Source organism: Phascolarctos cinereus, unplaced genomic scaffold (genome assembly GCF_003287225.1).
Source record: "Phascolarctos cinereus isolate Bilbo 61053 unplaced genomic scaffold, phaCin_HiC Scaffold_726;HRSCAF=1367, whole genome shotgun sequence".
NCBI classification, from domain to species: Eukaryota; Metazoa; Chordata; class Mammalia; order Diprotodontia; family Phascolarctidae; genus Phascolarctos; species Phascolarctos cinereus.
The window spans coordinates 323,951,292-323,967,953 of record NW_027556098.1 but is presented as its reverse complement, the minus strand read 5'-3'; positions in this window follow the sequence as shown (position 1 = coordinate 323,967,953).

Here is a 16,662-nt window from a genome sequence, read left to right as displayed (position 1 = left end):
TTATATTGATAATAAATCAGCCAAAGAGACCAAGAAAATGGAGTCAGTCGAGTAGGAATGGAACTATGGGTTGTGTGATAGAAACCCAGAGAGGAGAGATTATATAGAAGTAGAGAGTGGTTTACAATGTTAAATTCAGGAGATAGGTCAAGAATGATTATCTAGATTGCAGTGTGTTGTGGAGTGAGAAGAGAGGAAGTGAAGACTGAGTACAGGTAATTTTTTCAAGGAGTTTCACTGAGTAAAGGAGGAAAAGTATAGGATGATTGATTGAGGTAGTGTGTAGTAAATGGCACAGTGAGTAGAAAGCCAGGCCTGGAGTCAGAAAGATTTATCTTCCTGAGTTCAAATTCAGCCTCAGACACCTATTAGCTATGTGGCCTTGGGCAAGTCACTTAACGCTATTTGCCTCAGTTTTCTTGAGCTGGAGAAGGGAATGACCAACTACTCCAATACCCACCAAAGAAACCTCAAATGGGAACACAAAGAGCCAGACATGACAGATATGACAGCATTTCTTTGGTGATCCTAGGTCCTTTGTCTTCTGGAATACCATATTTGAAGCCCCTCACTTCTTTACTGTATCAAGCATATAATATATTTTTTTTGTTGTTGTTTTTTGTCATTGTTTTGTTTTAGGATGAGGGAGATTTATGGAAGCTTGAGATCAGTAGTGGTAGAACCAGTTAAATAGATCAAAGATTGAAGGGAAAGAGAATGATTGAACACACAATCTCCTACTGAATATGGGAAGGCTGGAAATCAATGTACAGGATTGTGTATTATAATCTCATTACACATATAAGAAGAATATGTTTTGTTTTGTTTCATTTTGGTAAGGAGAGTGTCCAGAGCAAGGGTTTCATTGTTTTAGGGAACTGCACAGGTATTATGTATTCAGAAGTTATATTGGAACCCATTTGTTCCTCCCTATGGGACTGGTCTTCTAAACACTCTGCTGCGCTGACTTTTTTAAGATCCACTGAGGACTCTAATCTTGTAAATATTTTGCTGGTATTAGGAGGTCAATATAATTTGGTCAGTCTTCCCAAAACACTAATAAGATCGCAGACTAACTGATGGGTAGATTGTTTTTCCTCTGAAATTTGGTAGTAGAGGCCGATTTTTTTTTTAAGAACTTGGGATTTAAGATATGGGTGTCCATTGGGGAAGGACACAAGTTATAGTCTTTGAAATGAAGGTGGTGGGGATATATGCTGGCTGGGCTTCTAAGTTAGTAAGATTTTAAAAGATGATTGGTGAACATTTGTGCCAGAAGAAGACAAGGAGGGAAATGGCACACTTGGCCCATAAACACTTTCTCTCTTAGAAATCACATCATTCTGTGTGCTTTTGTCTGGTTTTTCTGTTAGGTCCATGAGTGCAAGGATCATGTCTTATGAAAAAAATTTATCTCCACCAATTACTAGTGCAGTGTTCTGCACACAGTAGGTGTTTAATAAGTATTTGTAGAACTAATGAATTGGTACTTGTGGAGGTTAGTTGGACAAGTTTAGGCAAAAATATGCTAGAAATATATAGAAGTTAGTCAAGGTTAGGCAAAAATTGCTGAAATAGTAGACAGAAAAAGGGGCAATATATATACATATACATATATATGTATATGTGTATATGTGTGTATATATATGTGTGTGTGTGTGTGTGTGTGTGTGTGTGTGTGTGTGTGTATGTGTGTGTTTTCAGTTTGGGGGAGGGGTGTCTTTCCAGTAATGGCTGAATATGGAGTACCAGACACTCAGAAAAGGAAGGAAAGCTTCAGTTGGTTGGTAATTGTAGCTCTTTTACCTTATGGAATATCATATTCCAAGCCCCTCATTTCCTTATTGCAGTAGCTACTGAAGCTTATGTGATCCTGATTGTGATTCTATAGTATTTGAATAATTTTTTTCTGTCTGCTTTCAATATTTTCTTCTTGTTCTTGGAGCTCTGGAATTTGGCTATAATATTCCTGGGAGTGTTCATTTTGGGATCTCTTAAAATAGGTAATCAGTACATTCTTTTAATTTCTATTTTGTCTTCTGGTTCTAAAATATACGGGGAGTTTTCTTTTCTATAATTTCTTGAAACATGCTGTCTGGACTCTTTATCATAGTTTTCAGGTAGTACAATAAATCTCAAATAATCTCATTTTGTTACCTATTTTTTTCCAGGTCAATTGTTTTTTCCTATGAAATATGCCACATTTTTCTTTTTTTTTTCATGGTTTTGACTTTGTTGTTGTTGTTGTTTGTTTTTTGATGTCCCATGGAGTCATTAGCTTAACACTTGACCAATTCTAATTTTTAAGGAATTAATTTCTTTAGTGAGGTTTTATACCTCATTTTCTCCAAATTTGGTCAATTCTGCCTTTTAAGGAGATATTTTCTTTAGTATATTTTTGGGGGGCCTCTTTTATCAAACTGTTAATTTTCTTGCCATATTTTTTTTTGCCCTGCTCTCTTTTCTTTCTCCAATTTTCCTCTACTATTCTTATTGGATTTTTTTTTTGCTCTTTTTTATCTCTTTCTTTAGCTCTTCTAATAATTTTATTGTGCTTTTGTGCAATCTGCCTTTTTTTCCTTTCAAGCTTACCTAGAGATTTTCCACATCTTTATCTTCTTCCAAATTTGTGTCTTGAATAACCCTATAACCACGTTAGGTTTTTTATGGTCAGATTCTTTTTCTGTTTGTTTGTTTGCTCAATTTTCCAACCTGTTTCTTGACTTTGAAGTTTATGTTAGAGTTGGGCTATGCTGACCTTTGGTGTAGGAGTTAGGATCACCGTCCCAAGATTCAGACTTTTTGCCCTGCTCTTTCCACTACTATTTTCTGGTGGACTTGTAAGTTTTTGGTGTTTCTAAGTTGATATGATCTGGGAAGAGGTGTGGTCACTGTTCTCGTAGTCTGTGTTTTTATGCTTACCCAGGAAAGTCCCCTGCAGCCTTGCAACCTTACAAGTACTAGTGCTCCTCTTTCCACCATAAAACTGCTAAAAGGAATTAAAGTCCCTGGTCTCCCTCCGCCCTGGACTGTGACCTAGAACTGAATAATGGTCAATGGAGTTGCCAAGAGGCATCCATTCCTACACCCAATATCCACATAGGGGTCCCCAGTAATCTATTTCTGACCAATTGTTCAGTCTTACCATCTCTTGGCAGTGTGAGTTCCTACTGCTGCTGCTGCTGTTGCTGTTGCTACTGTCACTACTGCAGCCTCCAAGGCCATAGCTAGCATTATTGTGCTGTGTGTTCTGGGCCAACCTTCATCCCAGTGCCAAAAACCTCTCCTTCTAACCTCCTAAGTTGCCTTGAGATAGAAAAATGTCTCACCCACATGTCTTGTTGGGTATGCTGCTCTGAAATTTGATTTGATGCTTTATTTTAATGTTATTTAGAGGAGGATATTGGGAGAGTTCGACTGTAATGTTCCCTTTACTCCATCACTTTTGCCCCATCTCCCTCCTTTCACCTTGAAAGGGTGATCTCCCACAGATGTGAAATATATTCTTTAAGAAGTAACCCTTTTAAGGGGCAGCTAGGTGGGGCAGTGGATAGAACATTGGCCCTGAAGTCAGGAGGACCTGAGTTCAAATCTGGCCTCAGACCAAATGCTTGACACTTACTAGCTGTGTGACCCTGGGCAAGTCACTTAACCCCAATTGCCTAAAAAAAAAAGTAACCCTTTTTCACCATAAGGAAGAGGGGACCCCTACTCCTTAAGAAGATCCTTGAAGTACTTTTGTTCCTCTCATGACCAGCCAACCGACATAACCCTTTACTGACATGGATCCATTTTGCTAAAAGACAAAAAAGGACATCACAATGTCTTTTCAGTTAACTGATGTTTCCATGTATAGATGGTGTGGTGCTGGCTGTGTTTTCTTAGTGTTAATTGTTAGGTCAAAATTTTAGTCCAAGAAGCAGAGAATTGATTCATGCTTTGTTGCATTTCAGCTGCATTGAGTGCACAATCATCTGCAAACAAAAAATCATGCACTAACACTCCCTCCACTTTAGTCTTGGCTTGTAGTCTTTTCAAGTTGAATAATTTACCATCAGAGTGCTACTGACCTTGATGCTGTGTTTGTCCTCATTGAAAGCATTTGACAACATGGATGAAAACATCCTACTAAAAAGCATGCGGTCAAACACACAGCCTTGTTTCACTCCATTGGTGACTGGGAAAGTGTGAGAGCATTGTTCATTATCAAGAACCCATGCCATCATGAAATTGATGTATGATACTTATGAACTTCTCTGGGCAATCAAATTTTGATGCAATTTTCCATAAGCCTTCATGACTGACAGTATCAAAGGCCTTGGTCAGAACAATTAACATTGTGTACAGATCTCTGTTCTGCCCCTGGCATTTATCCTGGAGTTCTTGGGCAGCAAACATGTCATTCACCTTTCCTCAATTTGTTCTGAAGCCATGTTGGCTCTCAGGTAGATGACCATGTTCCAGGTGAAGTATCAGCCAATGAAGGAGGGGACTCTGGCAAGAATCTTGCCAGCAATGACTAAGAGAGAGACACCCCCCACCATGATTGTCATGGCACAATCTATATCCTTATCACTAATCAATGTGACTCCATCAGCACTGAGTAGTTGGGATGCACCATTTGTCTTTGGCCTATCAATAGTCTTTGGAGCATCATAAAAGCATTTTGAATTGCCACTATCGGTGTAAACCTGAATTTCATTTCCTTGCATACTGAGCCAAGAATCCTGCATCTTTATAAGCTTTGCTTATACTTTAGTATTGAGGGATTTAAATGCTGCCTTCTTAGAGATGGATGAATTATCTTACTGGTAAACCCTGTGGAGTTCTCATTTTTCATTTAGAAGCTTCTGAATCTCCCCATCATTTTTGTTAAAGCTGTCTTATGTTTTCAGGTACTCTGACTCAGATGGGTAAATGCAGTGCTGTATATCAAATCTCTAAAAGCTGCCCACTCCTTTCCTGCTCCACTGTTGCCAACCATGCACTGGCTCAACTTTCCCTCTAAGTTAGCAACAAACTGTTCTCACTCAGGGAAGTGCTCTAATCTGTTGACATTAAGTCTTCTGGTGTCATATTTGTCTTGAGGCCTCTGCTTTTGTTGAATGCAAATATTTAGCTTGGAGAGGATAAATCTAAAATCATAGCAGCACTCTGCCACACATTGCCTTCATCACTTTCATATTTTCTCTGTCTCTTCTCCTTACCATGGTATAATCTGTTAAATTATTTAGTGCAGTTACTCTGGAAACCAAGTAGATATTAATTGATTGGGAGAATGAGTAAATAAGATATTGTTCACAATTGCAATGGGATATAACTGTGTTTCAATGTACTTCACAAAAGCAAAAGATCTATTGTGTTGGTGGTGGTTGTAGTAGTAGTAGTAGTAATATTGTAAGAGATAAAGGGTATGGAGAATTCAGAGATGAATTAGACTTATATGAACTGATGCAAACTGAAGCAAGCAGACTGAGGAAAGAAATATAGTTAATGAAGACAACAATTAAATGGAAAGAGCAAATATAACAAGCAAATCAAAATTGAATATTGTGAAGTTATAATAACCTAGTTTTCCCTAAGGAAGAAATATGATAATATGATAAAGAACTTCCACAATTTTTCTTTTCAGAGAGAGAAGAATATAGTTGCGGAAGACAACATATAATGGCAGTTGTTTTCTGTGTGCTGGTTAGTTTTGTAGAGCTACCTTCTCTCTGCTTTTTTTAAAATCTTTTTTCAAGCTGTTTATTTTATTTTAAATGTATTTTTAAAAAATTATTATGTATTTAATTTTAGCATTTTCTTTTTAAATTTTGAGTTCCAAATTTTCTCCCTCCCTCCTACACCCTGCCAGACTCAGAGAGAAACCAACAATGTAATATTAATTATTTATGTGAAATCATGAAAAATATCAATATTAGCTATATGTTTTTCTTAAAGCAAGAAAAACAAAGTGAGAAAATTATACTTCAATTCATACTCAGAGTTTATCAGTTCTTTCTTTGGAGGTAGTATTTTTTCATCAAAAGTCCTTTGGAATTGTCTTGGATCATTGTATTGATCAGAGTAGTCAAGCCTTTCACAGTTGATCATCATTACATTATGTTATTGTACATACTGACCTCCCAGTTCTTCTTACTTCATTTTGCAACAGTTCATATCGTTGTTGTTTTTTTTTCTGAAAACACACTTTTCATTATTTCCCATGTAGTACACTAGTACTCCATCACAATCATACGCCACCGTATGAACAATTGTTCATTCATCTGCCAATGGGTGAACATCTTTTCAATTTCCACTTATGTACCACATAAAGAGTTCTTATAAGTATATTTCTACCTATAGGTCCTTTTCCTTTTGTTATCATTTTCTGATGAAGACACAGTAATTTTATTTTTAGGTCAAAGGGTATGAACAGCTTTTTAGCTCTCTGAACCTATGTTCAAATTATTCTCCAGAATGGTTGGACCAGTATACTATTCCACCCACAATTCATTAATGTACCCATTTTTTCCCCCTCAGCCCTTCCAGTACTTGTCATTTCTGATAAGTGTGAAGTGGTACTTCAGAACTATTTTAATTTACTTTTTTCTAATCAATAGTGATTTTAGAGCATTTTTTTCATATGACTAGAGGTAGCTTTGATTTATTCTTCAGACATCTGCTTTTTTATGTCCTTTGATCATTTATCAATTGGGGAATGGCTCTAATATTTTATAAATTTGACTCAGTTCTATATTTAGTATACATTTGAGAAATAAGGGCTTTATCAGAGAAACTTGCTATAATTTCTTTTTTAAATATTACTTCATTATCTGTGTAATAGACCTTTTTAGCATTATGCAGTTTTCCTGATTATTTTTTTAATTAGGTCTATTTTTGCTTTTGGTTTGCCTGAGATCATTATTGCTACGCTTAACCTTTTATTAGTTTAGCTGAAGTGTATTAGATTCTGTTTCAACCCTTTATTTGAACTCTGAGTGTACTTCTGTTTCACGTATTTCTCTTGTTAACAACATATTGTTGAATTCTAGTTTCTATTACATTCTGCTATCCACTTTTGTTTATGGATGAAAGCATCTCATTCACTATCATAGTTATAATTACTATATTTTTAACTTCTCCCATTTTACTTTATTTCTTCTCCATTCTCTCTCTTTATCCTGTCCATCCTCAAAAGTCTATTTTGCTTCTAACCACTCACCTTAATCTATTCACCCTTTTACCATGCTTCCACTTTGTTATTTTATCTCTTTTTATTTCCCTATTCAATAAGTTTAATTTCTATACACAACTCATTGTGAATATATATTCTTCTTTCTTTGAACCAATTCTAACGAGAGTGAAGTTCAAGCATTGCCGCTGCTACCACCACCCCATTTTCCCTTCCGCTATAAAAGCTCTTCCTTCTGTGCCTTTTTATGTGGGAACAAGTTTCCCATTCTATCTCTTCCTTTTCCCTTCTCCTAAAGCATCCCTCTTTTTCACCTTTTCATTTTTAATGAGATCATTCCAATATAATCCACTTATAGCCTTGCCCTCTGTCTATGCAAACTTTTAACTACCTTAATAATGATAAAGTTGTTAGGAATTGCATGTATCATCTTCCCATATAGAAATGTAAACTCATTTAACCTTATTCAGTATGTTACTATTTCTTTTTCATGCTTATCTTATGCTTCTCTTAAGTCTTCTATTTGAATGTCAAATTTTCTACGTAACTTTGGTCTTTTTATCAGGAATACTTGAAAGTCCTGTATTTCATTAAATATCCATTTTTTTTTCCTTGGAAAGATTACATTCAGTTTTGCTGGGTAGGTTATTCTTGCATGTAATCCTAGTCCTTTGCCCTCTATAATACTATTTTCCAAGCACTCCACACCTTTAACATGGAAGCTGCCAAAACTTGAGTGATCCTGATTGTGGCTCTACAATATTTGATGTATTTCCTTTTTGAACTCAGATCTCTAGAATTTCCTATAGTATTCCTGGGAGTTCTCATTTTGGGATCTCTCTAAGAAGTGGGCTTCTTTTATTTCTTTTAAATCATATTTTTACCAAATATAGGCCAGTTTTCCTTGATAATTTCTTGAAAGATGATATCAGTTGACAGTTGTCCTGTAAACCTCAAATCACCATTTTTCCCCACCCCTAACAATTTTCCAAAATAATATCAAACCAGCAAAACATAAACATTAGCTGCATATAGTACTACCAAAAAAAAGTTCATTTGCACATATCCCATCAGTATATCAAGAATTAGTCCTCAATTAATCCAAGGCATGTAAGTTCATAGATTCTCTTTAGCTGGGAAAACAATTATACTGTAGTTGTGATACAAAACCTTTATTGGTACTGCACATATGTGCTATATAGCCACTTGAAAGTATAGTGGTTAGCTTGCAGCATCTGTTATCCGCATTTATATTATCACATTTTTTTCCCCTGAGAGTTTAAGAAAATGTTTTTTTTTTCTTCCTGCATTGATTACATTTTATTACTTTGCTTAGCTGGAAAGTTTGGGAAAAGAGGCCTGTTTGTCAATTGTATAACCAATTATGAAACTCTGATGTGAATATTTTTACATCTATATTAGACTTTTTTTGGTAAAATTTATTGTTCGATTGAAATGTAAATGAAATTAAAGATGATGTACACCCATCATGTATAAAGCAGACACCATCACTAAGATGGATTTAAATGCTTATTTTTAAGGCATATGCTCAGCATCTACTTAAAACCATAATTTAAAATAATTCTATACAATAAAATGGAAGATACATATGAGAACAAATTCTATTCCATTTATTTCAATTTGAATTTCCAAATTGTAATGTTTCCCTTTGTGCTATAGGAATAGGATTAAGTGGGGGAAGATTTGGACTCTATACAGGCCTGTATTTGAGGGGAAGGCAGAGATGGGGCAGTGAGGGTTATAATGATACTGAATAACCGAGTGTGTGCAACAGAATTCTGTGCATTTTTGTGGTAGCACTGAAGTAAAAAAAAGATATTAGCTTTGGTTGTTTGCAGAATATGGCATCATGGTTTTCAGTGTTTGAGATAAAGTTGATGGAAAAAGTTTGCAGTACTTGACATGTATTTGCATGCATGAAATATAATTTTTTGTCTACCTTAAAAAATAAAAGATGATGTCAGACCTCTTTTTTGATCATAGTTTTCAGATAGTCTAATAATTCTTGAATTATCTCTTTTATCTATTTTCTAGGTCCGTTATGGGTTTTTTTCCCAATAAGATAGTTTACATATTATCTTATTTTAAAAAAAAAATCTTTTGACTGTGTTTTATTGTTTCTTGAAGACTCATGAGGTCATTAGCTTCCGTTTGCCCAATTATAAATTTTGAGGAATTATTTTCTTCAGTAAATTTTTGTACCCCCTTTTCCATTTGGCCTAGTCTGCTTTTTAAGGAGTTCTTTTCTTCAATGATTTTTTTTGCCCCCTTTTTATCATTAGGCCAATTATGTTATTTTAAGGTATTACTTCAATCTGTATTTTGTGCCTCTTTTACCAAGCTCTAAATTATCTTTTCATGATCCTCTTATATCACTCTCATATCTTTTCCTATTTTTTTCTACCACTATTATCTCTTTCTTTAACTCTTCTAGGAATTCTTATTGGCCTTGTGTCCAATTAGCATTTTTCTTTCAGGCTTTGTTTGGAGCTGTTTTCACATTTTTTTTTCTGAGTTTATGATAGATCACTGCCATGATAGTGTTTTTTTTATGGCCAACTTTGTTGTTGTTTGCCCATTTTCCCAGCCTAATTCTTGACTTTGAACTTTATGTTAAAGTTAAACACTACTCACTTTGGGGTGGGAAAGTACTATGCCAAGCTGAAGCCTTTTCATGCTCCTATTTTCAGTGCTAGCTCTGGGGTCTGCAAGCTTTTGATGCTTCCAAAATTGTGTAACCTTGGGAAAGGTGTCATTATTGCTTTCCTTGTCTGCACTCTCATCTTTAATCAGGAAAGCCATTGGACCCTTGCAGCCACAATCTCTAGTGTTGCTTTTTGCCTTGGAACTGTGATGAGGGCCCCTAGTCTTTTGTAACTGACTGCCAGGGCTCCTCTCTGCCCTGGAACTATGACCCAGAATTGACTAGGGGCAAGGAGTTGCCATTCTCTGCCAGCCAGGCTTAGCGCTATCAAAGAGTCCTCTGTAATCTCTTTCTGACAAGTTGTCTGACCCCCTTACTGTCTCTGGGCTGAGAACTACTGAAGCTGCTGCTGCTGCTGTGTTCACTGTTCCCTCCTCTATTTGTGGGCTTCAGACACGCCTTCACCCCAGTGTCACAAACTTGTCCTGCTGGCCTCCTAAGATTTCTTATGCCAGCAAATGTCTCTCCTTGACCTTTTGTGGGCTCTAACACTCCTAAATTTGATCTGAGATAGTATTTTAAAGTTGTTTGGAGAGGAAAGTTGAAAGAATCCAGCTGGATTGCCTCTAATCCATGATTTTTGGCTCTGCCCCCTCTTTTTAAATTCTTATACATGGTGGCTTTCTGAGATAGAGAGAAAAGAGAACTCAAGGTGATATAAAAGAAGCACATCTTGATAAAATGTATTTTTTAAATGTACAGTTACTTAGAGATAGTATGGGGAGAAAGGGTAGAGAACTTACTGGAAGTTTAAAAAAACTGGGTTCAAGTCTCATCTCTGATACATATTCAGCGTATGGCAATGGACTTGTTATTTATTCTCTCTCTGTTCTAAGCAACTCTTTAATATAGGAGATTACAAAGAAAATGGTGACTTAAACTGACAGATGAAAATTTCTAATCTATGGATTCTCTATACCAAAGAAATCATACTTCTAGTCCATATCTTTAACCTTTGTCCCTATATTAGTGCTTATTATACCTGGGACCTGTGCTCAAGTAATATCATAAGATTTCAAGGTAAAAAGGATTTAGATATCATCCAGTCAGAATTACTTGTTTCCACAGATGATAAAACTGAGTGTAAAAGAAGTGATGAGACTTCTAAGTTTCACTGAGAGCAAGAAACAGAGCCAGTATTCAAATCTATACCATAGGCATCTGAATCCATTGTCCTATTTCTATTATATTCACATATTCTGTTAGTAGAACAAGCTCTTCTTTATTTCATCCAAATTCAGTCAGAAAGTGAGGGATTGTTATTTTCATATTCAAATTCTGCTTGACAAAGAGGTGGCAATAAATATTATTAATTCTGGAGCTGATGCAATGTGAAGGAAACAAAGCCAGGAAAATAATACAACAATGAAAATAGAAAGATCAACAACCAGGAAACAAATTGAAAGTAAATTTCATAGAATTATAAAGAAGAAACTTGGCATTAAGGAAGAAATCAAGGAGACTACTCTCTTAGCTCTGTAACAAAAGTTAGGGTGCATGGGTATGGAGTACTACATATAATTTAAAATGTTTTCAATTTGTTAATAAATTTTAATGTTTTTTTTTTCATCTTCCTCTTTTTGTTTCACTAAAATATCTGTATTTAAAGGGATTTGTTTCTGGGATGGGTAGTGAAGGGAATACAGGGGGGAAATCTACATGAAATAAAAACAAAATAAATCTATTTTCAAAAACAGAGGTGTCATAGCCACTAAATGCCTAAATAGCAATATCTACTTTTGTTCATTTATTTTAATATGAAGAAGGGTTTACAAATTACACATCACACTAAGACCATACTGAAGTAACAGATTTTTCTTTGTTGACTCAGAAGCAATCTAGCATCTCACTAAAAATCAGGATAATCATTATAAATGTCATTTTTCATTGTTTAGTACTGAAAGTGGATGCCACAGAATCATAGAATCATAGTTGGAATGGAGCTTCAAGGTCATGTAATCCAAGCCCTATAAAATACATGACTTTAAGGAAAGAAAAAAGAAACTTTTATTAAGTGCCTACCATGTATAGGCTGGCATGAGAATAGCGTATGCTGAAGTTGCATTCTCAAATGTCACCAGTCACCTCTTAAAGTGTTAAATATGATGGCATCTTCACTGTTCTCATCCTTGACCTTTCTGCAGCTTTTTACATTACTGAATTCTCAGTGACACTATACTCTCCTACCTATCGAATCACTTATATTTGGTATTACTCCTGTTTCTTCACATTCTATGTGTGTTCCCCCTCTCTCCACTCCCAAGGCTTAATCCTAATCTCTCTTCATTCCTCTCCACTCCTTTGTGAACCAAATTTCCTCCCAAGGAAACTCCTCACATAAGGTGCATGCCTCACAGGGTTATTGGGTGGCAGATACTCTGTAAACTTGAAAACTTCATATAATGAGTAAACTTTGTGTTTTCTTCCTCAGAACTTTGATGAGATACATAATGTATTTATCATATTTTTTTTTCTGCCACAACTCAGGGCATTTATCCATTCAACAAATACATTAAGTGTTTATGATGTGAGAAGCTACATATTAACTGCCAGGGGAGAGGGGAATGAGATGACAAGGTAAATAAGTTCCTGCCCTGGAGGAGCTACCAATCACTAATGGCTGATTTAACTAGAGGGAGTGAGATATTGAGGAAAGGGCATGGGAGTAGGATCAATCAGATGATGAACATTTATTAAGCACCTGTGGGCCAGGCATTGTGCTCAGAGCTAGGGGTACAAGAGAAAGACAGTCCCTGCCTTCAAAGAGCTTATATTCTAATAAAAGAAGACAACATACAAAAGGAAAAAAGGGGCAAACAGGGAAGGTACCCAGCACCAGAGCATGATGGCAACGTTCAAGAAATCCCAAATAAATGATAGACTATCTGAACAGAGTTCCCTCCTTAAATGGAGGTTTGGAGTTAATGATTCTATCTTCCAATGAGGACAGAAGGTGGTGATAAGATGGAAAGCCAAGGTTTGATGGCATCTTACGTTGTAATAAAGTTTTCCCAATAATGAGCTTATTGGCATATGGTGGGAAAGTCAGTAAGAGAGCTCTCAAAGTGGTGCATCTAGGTAAGAATAAAAATAGGTTGGTTTCAAATCTAACAATACGTATTATCTGAGTGACCTCTTGAGAAGGCATTTCATCTTTTCATATCTCAGCTTCTTCATCTGCAAAGTGATGAGGATGATGGGGGTATTACTTTGTTCAGGCCTGCACAACCTGTGGCCCGTAGGCCACCTGAAATCCTTTGGCATGCTGCAAGTAACTCACGGGCTACAGGCTACGGGTTGTGCAGGGCCTGCTTTAGTGTTTATGAAGTGCTGTGTGTAATCCTCATAGTTTTGCAGAGTGCGAGCTATTATCATAACACAGATGGTAAACACCCTGAGGGCAAGGGCTTTGTTTTATTTACCTTTATGCCACATTTAGCTTCTAGCACAGTGCTTGGCACATGTTTGGTTCTCAATAAATGTATATTCAGCTGCTGATTATCCCTATAACATCTCTGCATTGGATGAATAAGATAAAAGAAATATGTATTTTTGTATGATCTTATATGCTATATGTATATCACTGCAAGTCAACATGAAATCTTTCCATGGATAAGCTGAGTTGCTGTAGTAGTTTTTCAATGGCATGTTACCTTTTTTATTTGCTACTAATTGAAAAAGATTCTCTGCCAACCAAAGAAGGATGATCCTTTGTTAGGAAAGGATATTAAAAACCTAGGTAAAGAACAATTTTTACGTTAAAAATAAAAAAAATGAGATGCTGATTTGGGAAGAGAAAAGAGGTATGCTAACCTTAGGGGTGTGGCTCACAACTCAACCTGTGTCATTATGAATTGGTTAATGGGCTGGGCCAGTTGACTGGAACACTCATAAGACAGTTATCATCCTATAAATATGTAGTAGAAAGTATTTTGCATTCAGAACATTCTTGATTCTCTGTAGAGAATGAAATCATTATAAAATGTGAGATCACTGTAGTACAGAGTGAAGTGAATCATATGCAAGCATCTTGGGAACTTCGAGTATGTAGATGGGCCAAAATTCATATATTTGCAGATGGATTATTTAGAATGAATTCTCTATACATTTCAGATACATGCACTAATTGATAACTGAATTTCACTGTATTCTATAGAACAAGCGGATCTATTAGGTGCAGAGGAAATTCAAATATGTTCTATACTTCAAAAATTTAAGAATTTATGACATTATTAGCATGAGACAAGATCAAAAGCCACTTAATAAACAGTCATTTATTACTTAGTATGTGCAAGAGTCAGTGGTTTTCCAGTGGTTGGTTACTATGTAGAATGTCAGGTCCACTTAATACCTGATACCTCAGAGCAAGCTCTCATCACTTCATTCCTAGACTATTATAATCACTTGATGGTTGGTTTCCCATGTACATATAATTGCTTGCATGTTGTCTCCTCTTATAAAAATGTGAACTCTTTGAGGGCAGGGATCATTTTTTTTTTACCTTTCCTTATACCACCAAAGTTCAGCACAGTACTCAGCACATAGGTGATACTTCATAAATGTTTATTGACTGAATTTTGTTTGTTTTCTATAGGATCTTAGAAGAGGAAGGGACTTTGGAGATTATCATTATAACATTTAATCTCTGTGTGTAAGGTTATTGCATATCAGAGAGGATCATTTTTTTAACTAGATCATGGAGATAAAAACAGGTGCCATATGTAAAGCACTTTGCAAATCCTAAAGCAGTTTGTAAATTTAAGCTCATTCTAAATGAAGAAGGGCACTAGAACCTAGGTCCCCTTCTAAGTCTATTTCATTTTCTATAATGCCCTGGTGCCTCCCTCTGTGTTTGCATTTTCCAATTTGATTGTATATATATATACACATATATATACATATATATGTATATATATGTATATATATGTATATATGTGTATATATGTGTATATATATGTGTATATATATACATATACGTATATATATGTATATATATACATATACGTGTGTATATATATGTATATATACATATATACATATATACGTATATATATATGTATATATACATATATACATATATACGTGTATATATATATATATACGTATATATGTATATATATAGTCCAAACTTGCTGAACAGTTCTAGTCCTTCACTGAATCTGGGGCTGCTGCTACTACTGCTTGAAGTCAACTTCATAATATATTTGAAAACTAAATCCATTTCTACATATTTTATCATGTTTCTTCCTCATTGCAACCATTGGATTGCATGACAGAAATATCAAAATTCTCCACTACTAAAGTTAATTTCTTTTCTTTGGAATATCTGAGTTAACTAAGCAACATAGGAGAAATGAGGAGTGCTTTTTAAAGGTACAATTAATAATGACAGGAATTAGACATAGGAAATAAGATGATAATGCAGTATAAAATTCTCATGCATTTTCATATTATTTCATACTCATTTTTAAAGAACACTTGCATGGATTTTATAATGTTATTATTACAACAACACTCCTCAGAAGTTACAGACTAGGTAAGAATTATTATCCCCATTTAACTTAGGAATAAACTGAGGCAAATGGAAGTGAAGTGATTTGATCACTAACACAGTATTAATGCCAAGCCAAGGTGTGGAGGATAAAAAGAAAAGAAAGGAGAAGGAGAAGGAGAAGGAGAAGAAGAGGAGAGGAGAGGAGAGGAGAGGAGAGGAGAGGAGAGGAGGAGAGGAGAGGAGAGGAGAGGAGAGGAGAGGAGAGGAGAGGAGAGGAGAGGAGAGGAGAGGAGAGGAAAGGAGAGGAAAGGAGAGGAAAGGAAAGGAAAGGAAAGGAGAGGAAAGGAAAGGAAAGGAAAGGAAAGGAAAGGAAAGGAAAGGAAAGGAAAGGAAAGGAAAGGAAAGGAAAGGAAAGGAAAGGAAAGGAAAGGAAAGGAAAGGAAAGGAAAGGAAAGGAAAGGAAAAGAAAGGAAAGGAAAGGAATTTCATGCTCTGCAGAAACAATGAAGAATTTTCATTGAGTGCTCAATACTAGGCATTGCAGTCTAAGGGCACACTTACAGAGTAGGCCAGCATTAAAAGCCCTGGACTTGGAGGCTAGTTGTTGGAAGCACCAATGTTGGTCACTGAGTCTAAATACTGTATACCTCTGACTCCTAGCTTAGAAAGGAAAACAGTATACTGTCTCTTTCCAATCACTTACCCACCAAAGCACTTTTACTTTTCTGAGGTTTGGAAAGTAAATAGATAAAATCCTTTTTAATTTTAATGAAAATAGATGTTTGCTACTTTCACAAGTGAAATTAACTAAAAGGTAAATTAAGGAATGTTTATTTAAACAAGATAACACTTTATTATAAGGGCTGGTAATCTGAGAAGAATAAGATCAATCAATGACTACCTCAGTTTCCAACCAAAAACCCCAAACAGAAGCTCAGTTCTCCTTTTATAGGTTTTTGGGAAGTACTGAACAAAGAAAAAGGTTGAAGACATCATAGGGTTGAGGACAACATGACTGGTTACAAAGCTTAAGTACGGGGGACAATATGATTGGCTGAAAGTTGGGAATGGGGCCTAGCAACAATCCCCCTTTTACCCTATCTATCTATCCATCTTATCCTCTGCCACCCCTTTTGCTTTTGCCTTCTAATCTTTCCACTATTAGGGTCTTTTCCAATGAATCTTGTAGAATGAAGTCAAGTGGGCCTTAGGAATGTTCTCATTATGTGGCCAAAGTATTTAAGCTTCAGATTGAGTATTTGACCT